The 6,823-nt window shown below is 51.1% G+C and overlaps 1 protein-coding gene across 1 annotated transcript in view; it reads right to left on the bottom strand.

The window, feature by feature from the left end:
- SLC25A22 (solute carrier family 25 member 22) overlaps positions 1–6,377 on the bottom strand; it is a 51,906-nt gene extending 45,529 nt beyond the window's left edge. The window contains exon 1 of the mRNA XM_027642515.1: positions 6,295–6,377. The gene's annotated coding sequence lies outside the window, so the exon portion shown is untranslated. The remainder of the gene's footprint in view (positions 1–6,294) is intronic.
- Between the last annotated feature and the right edge of the window lie 446 nt (positions 6,378–6,823).

Below are 6,823 nucleotides of genomic sequence, written 5' to 3' on the forward strand. Positions count from 1 at the left end.
CAAGCACTTCTGTCCCCATTTGATTCTAGGGAACAAAATCAGACACAGACATTTTATTGCTTATCCCAGGTCAAGCTCTAAATCTGTTTTAAAGGAGAAAGCAATACCCAAATTCACAAGTAGCCCCTGACACAGCCTGTCCCTAAAACACAATTACTTCTTTTTTATAAATCCCTACTGCAGAGCAAAGAGTGCAGCACTGAACACGGCACCAAACATGCTCCCAGTCTGCACATGGCCTTGAAGAAGGTGTTTCCATCCCACCACATCTGTCAGGCAACAGGGAACTGCCCTCTGCCAAAGAGAAGATGTGCTGCCCCAGACTAAGCACATCACATGCTACTGCTTCCTTCCATGTGCTTATCCACACAAAGCCAGAACTCCTCCTGGGTAGGAGCTTCCACACCACACAGCATAGCCCTTGTCAAAGCAAAAGGGCTTCAATGGAAGTTGAATTCAGAAATGCAGGATCGAGCTACTGGACTTCTTCTGGCTTGATCCAAACCAACTGCTCACTTGCACAGCATCTCTTTCCTACTAAAATAATTTGCTGAAAGTCCCCTATCTTTGTTCTTTAATTAAAACAGAAAAACACATAACTTCTCTCTTCCCAACCACCTCCTCCAAGCCAGTTAGTCACTCAGTGCAGAAGCACCAGTGACCTCTATAAGAGAGGAAGATTTCCTTCTCCTTCCCTCTCCCCACCTTGTCCACAAAGCTCCTCATAGCTGAGACAGCCTTTAAATTGAAAGTATGAGCCCCAACCACGGAGTCAAACTCCAGGTGGGGCAGGCACAGTCTTCGATGTGACTACAGTCATGTCCAGCTCCTCGAATGCATGCTATTCTGGGAAACTCACAGCTTGGTCAAAACCAGCCTCTCTCCTCCTGCCTCTGGAAAAATGCCTCTGACACAGGAAAGAAAAAAAATGCAGACAGCTGTCCTGATACATCATACACTAGCATCAGTGCCAAAGGAAGGAGCAGGGCACAGGGAGGTTTGACAAGACATAGCCACCCACCCACAAGAGCACTACCAAAATGAGAACAAGAAACCGTGACAAAAAAAAAAATTAACAAAATAAAATAAGATTGCATTCCTGTGAGCAGCTCACCACAGGCTGCACTAAGTTAAGATCAGTCGAGACCCCACAAATTAAACAAACAGTATCTCATCACATTTCTTCTGATACAGAACAAGCAGTGCTGCCTGGGTGCCTCTCCCTTCCCCAAGGATATAATCTCCATGTAGACAGCCCTCCTAAGACAGCAAGTGTTCAAAGTTTTTATATTTGCAGATGTGTAAGAGGAAACTGCCAGACACAAATCCAAACCACCTGGAGTGACAAGGTCTTTTCACTGGGTTTGTCTGGGGTTTTGCCTTGTTTTCTAGAGCTTTTGTACCTCCTGTTACTTTATTTTCACAATAACTTGAACTACTAGGCAATCAATACTGCAAGGTTAAAGCAACATCCAAGTTTGGCATTGGACAGCTCAATCCACCTCCTTCTTCCTGCTATCTTTGTGCTGGAAAACAAACAGAAGGGGACAGGAAAAAAAATATTTATCTGCTGTTAGGATTAGCTGGAGCAACACAGCATTAGCTCTAGCAACCCGGCACACTGTTAGCTGGATATGGCCAAATGACAGTCCCCAGTCCAGTCAGGCACAGCCAGAGCACTCAGCCTTGACAAAGGAGGATGGCTTCATCAAATCACAGGTACCAGGGAAGTTGAAACACACTGCCCTGTCAGATCTCAGACACCTCTTTGGCAGGGGAGAAGAGGAGCTTGCAGTCACATCCCGATGTCTCACTGCAGACACACAAGGCAAACAGCTCCAGCATGGAGTCCACGCAGCCATTTGTGAGGAATGCCACGGTGTTCAACATCTTCAAGAGTAACAAATAAAAACAATGCACTGCCTTCAATAGGTAGCATCCCTAGTTCCTTTGCCATGATAAGCAATTGACAATTTCAATTCTCCCAGCTTCTAATTGTGCAGATGTTTGGCCACTTCTAAGAAAGCCCAAATATGCAAACACAGGCATCAAAGCAGCCTTTTGCATTTCCTGAAAGCACCATTAAGGATTTAGGTGAATGCATACACAGATGTAAAAGGAATAATTACCAGTCCTTATGTACCTGCAGTAGCAGAAGGCAGGATGCTATGACCAGGCAAATTCTTCCCCATCATGCACTGTTGCTATCGAAGGAGCAGTGCAGGCATTTGTCCTTACACAGTGTTGCAGAATTAAACACGGGAGTAGAGGCAGCTGGGAGAAAAGCATGTCCAACTGGAAGCCTAACAAGACATTAACAAACTTGTACATGACAGGCTAAAAAGGCTTTGAGCCCAGGCTCTTCCTGTTGCTCAAGGGCTCCCACATGATGGCTCAAACTCCGCTGGTGCAAACCAAATTTGCTCCACTGCCTCTGCCAGAGCTACATCAAGGGTGAAGGAGCACAGCTCTGAGACACCACTGACCTGCCATAGCTGCGTAGAAATTTCATTCTGGGGGAAAAAAAAGCAAATAAAAAATAAAAATACCCCATCAACAAAACAACAGGGGAAAAAATCCTGAAAAACGAAGGCCAGGAAGAAAGTAGACTTAGGAAGAAATGCCCCTCTGTTCTGGAACAGCCTATAAAAGGGGAAACTGCAGAAAAATCCTTCACAGGACATTAGCACCCTATCATAATACACATGAACTGCAGCACTCAGGATCACAAGGAAACTCATTTGTCCCAGACATTCCAAATCCGGTTTGGTTACACATGTCTCCCCATCACAGGCTCTCCTAACAACAGAACAAAAATATTTTGCATTTTTACTCCTCTTTTCCCTTGAGGCCTAGTTCAAAGCTCTTCTGTGTCATTCTGGCAGCACAAACTGATTTTAGGCAGATAAACCCAACCCATTAAGAGATACACCCTGTGTAGGGCATCTTGCTGGCACTGGAAAGTTGGCAGCGCAGAAGATTTGCAGTTCCCTACCCCCAAGTGAGCCCAAGGATCAAGTGACAAAAGCAAGAATTGTGCTGGAACAAGGCAGACCTGCTGCCAGCCAGCACCAGGGGACCTGAGTCCCTCCACAGTTATGTTCAACACTGATAAACTTTTCTTCCCAACACACAAGCCTTGCATCCCCTGGATTTCACAAGGACATACCATCTTCCAGTAAGTGTGGTGAATCTGGCAATTACCCTCCAAGAGCATTTTAATTCCACAGTGGGGTGAAAGAGAGTCCAGAGGTTTGCCAACATCTGTAAAACATGTAACCAGCAGCCCAGTAGCAAACCCAAAGCCTGGTCCCTTGGAGGACCAGAGATGGAGACCATGCAGCCTTACGCCACACCGAGGCACTCCCTGCTGAAGAAGAAGGAGCAACTCATCAGTCACTCTTACAGCCTCCTGTCTGCAGATTATTCAGATAAAACCCAGAGCGTATTAAGGAAATTTCCCTGTCTGACTATCCAGGAGCCACTCTAGGAGTCACACTCCCACCACCCCAGATGGGTCCCAGCAAGGGGCTGCTGGGACTGAAGCCCTTTCACATTGCACGGCTCCAGTGACCTGACACGTGTCCCACTTGTCTCCCTGCACACTCCCCACTCACACAGTCAGACAAGGTTTCCTTACCAGCTCAGCCCTGGGTTTACCACAGCAGAGTCTCAGATGTCTAGATCCTTAGAGGAATTAAATTGTGGTGCAGCAACACAAAAAAAAAGCTCGAGATGGTGCCTCCTGGGAGGGACTCACAACAAAGGCTTTTATACTCTTACAGCTCAGACACCCAAACAGTCTGGGGTCTTCCTGCTGTGTCATCAGCTCCTGCTGTGTCTGAATGCCTGGTCACCTGGCCAGTGCCAAAGGTCTCTATGCCCTTTGCTGTGCCAAGGGTTGGTATCTGGTTATAGTTCCTTGCCTGGGGCTCCCATCATTTCCCCCCACCATGGGCACAACCTGCAGCTGCACACTCAGCTATCAGCACTAAACATATTCCTCAAGAAGTGCCAAAGACAATTAACTATTGTCACACCATTGCACACCCTGCAATGAGGGTGTTCCCCAGACTGGGCTTAGGGGAATCTCCAGAAGTGGACCCCTGGTCAGGGATGCTGGCTCTATACATACCTTTTACTGTAGCTAAACACAGCACATTTTCCCACCTAAAAACACTGCTGTCCTTCTCCAGAAAATCACGCCCTCCTACTATTTCACAATTCTCAGAATGACAACAATTACGCAAGAACAACTGTATAGGCACATGAAATGTTTACAGCTTCTAAGGAAAACTTTCCCCATTAAAACACAGCTCCAAATCCTCATTGCACCCCAGCTTCAAGGCACACCAAACACCAATTGCTGCATCACACTGCCTTCACTCCATCATGCCTTTGCCCTGCCAGAGACCTACAACACAAAACACGACGCACAAGTGAGTAGGGAGCTGTTTCCACATGTACATGCTGCTGTCACCTTGGCCAGCCAGGTTGATATTTCTACCATCTTGCCCACTAACTTAAATACTGGCAGGAAAGGAGAAGTAAATGGCCTTGACAGGCTGTCAGTGATTTTTACTTTTTAGTAACCTAATACAGCACACTACCCCTTCTTAAAATGGCAGTAGGAGGATCTTCTAGGGTTCTGGCATCTTAGTAAGACATTAACAAGATTGCTGGATATCAAACAAGACTGCAGACTTTCCTTCAGAACAGATCAGGGCTCCAATTTATGACACAGGTTTGTTCCCTATTCCAATTCAGCCAGCCATCCTTGTCAACGATTGCCACCACCCTCAAAATATAACACTCCTTACTATGACAGGCACTCGGTGAACAGATGAGCCCAAGGGCACAGCACCGTAAAAAAACTGCACCTGTGTGAACAAGAAGTAGTAGCACGCAGTTAAAAAATCCTACAGGCGAGACACTCAAAGGGGTAACTCCTCATTATATCCTGGCGTTTATTTTCTGGGGAAGAGGTTAGAGTAACTCCTCCTATTAAAACTTGTCTACATCTTTGTTCGTAACAGCCTGCAAAGCAAAACACAAGCAGCGGACAAGAAGACAACCACCACCCAGTCCCACAGGATACACTGTTATCAGCCCAGTACCACTATAGTTCAATTGTCTTTTGCTTGCATTTGCCAGAAGCGAGTTCTGAGAGGCAAAACCACAGTTACTTGCAGTGATCAAAAATCACTGCAGATATCATCCCAACTGCAGCAGCAACGCCACGAGGTCAGATCCTAACAGCAGCGAGACTCTCAGAGATGAACATACTATGGTAAAAACACCTAGTATTTAACTGTAAACACTGAACAGCTACATGATATTAGGCCCAACAAATATAGCTGGAATCCTGCTCTGACACCTGGCAAGGTGTAGAAACTAAAAGCTGAGAGGCTCTGCAGGAGAGAGGCCTGGGGCATTGGAAAATCCGATTTCCACAACTTCGCCTTCGCCCAGCAGGAGCACAGCAGCTGCAGAGGGTGCAACAAGAGAGGAGAGGATGCTTGGGGTCCAATTCCCGGGGTGACCTTGAGGAAATCCCACAGTCTGTCCGTGTTTCCACTTTCCCCATCCACTGAATGAAGAGCACAATAACCTTGACCTACCTCAAAGAGGCACAGATCTGGCTTAGGAGAGTCTGGAAGGAGCTCAGAGGGGCTTAGATGCAGGACCCTGCCCCGCGACCAGGGCGGCCAGAGAATCCTACGAATCGCCCCAGAAACCAGAAGCCCCGGAGAAATTCGGAAGCCGCTTTCAACACAAAAAGCAGCAGCTCCGCGGCACTAAAGGGCTCAGTGGCACCGCACACGTGTCACCCGCAATTTCCCCGGCGCGGGCAGGGAGAGGAAGGCGCGCCGAGGCTGCAGCCCCCGCGCCCCGCAAGGGCAACCCCCGCACCACGGAGAGCGGGGGGCGACCAGCGCCGGGCCCCCAGGGCCGGCAGAGAGACCCCGGCCCCAGGGAGGAAGGGAAGGGCTGGGCAGCCTTAAAATCCCCAGGGTGAGGAGGGGAGGTGGGAGATCGGGGGAGCTCCCGGAGGTACCCAGCGGGCCAGGGCAGCCCGCAGCCCCCGGGGCGAGATGACGGCCCCGCAGGGAGCGGGGGTGCAGGAAGGGCGCCCGGCACAGCCCCGAGGTGAGGGGCCGGCGTGAGCGGCGACGGGGCCAGTACAGCAGGGGCCAGGCCGGGGGGGGAGATTGGCACGCCGGCGGCAGGAGGGGTGCCGGGACGCCCGGCGGCGCTTCCGGAGCGCCGGGGAAAGGCCGTACCCGCACTTACCGGGGCGGCGGCGGCGGCTCCCGCCGGGGCCGGGGACGGTGCGGCGCGGGGTGCGGAGCTCCTGGCGCGGCGCGGCCCGGCCCGGCTCAGCTCTGCCCCCTCCGGCCGCGCTCGGCGCAGGAACAGCCGCCGCCGCCGGTCCCTCCCCGCCGGGGCGGCCGCCGCGTCCCCATGGCAACGCGGCCGGGGCCCGCCGCCGCCTCCCCCGGCCCGGGCCCGGCCTGCCGGGTGTGCCCCGCCGTGCCCGCGGCCCGCACTGCCCTCCGAGCGCCCCCGGCCCCTGCCCACAGGCATCTGGCGAGGCGGCACACGGCGGGACACGGGGCGAGCGACGGTGCGGCGGGGAGAATAATAAATCTGCCATCTGTACCCGAGGGAATGGCCTGAAGCTGTGTCAGGGGAGGTTTGGGTTAGATATTAGAAAAAAGTTCTTCAGCCGAACAGGCTTCCCAGGGAAGTGGTCACAGCGCCAAGCCTGGATGAGTTCAAGGAGCGTTTGGACAATGCTTTCAGGCACATGGAATTCTTG

This window comes from Corapipo altera, unplaced genomic scaffold (genome assembly GCF_003945725.1).
Source record: "Corapipo altera isolate COAL_440 unplaced genomic scaffold, ASM394572v1 23b, whole genome shotgun sequence".
Taxonomy (NCBI): Eukaryota; Metazoa; Chordata; class Aves; order Passeriformes; family Pipridae; genus Corapipo; species Corapipo altera.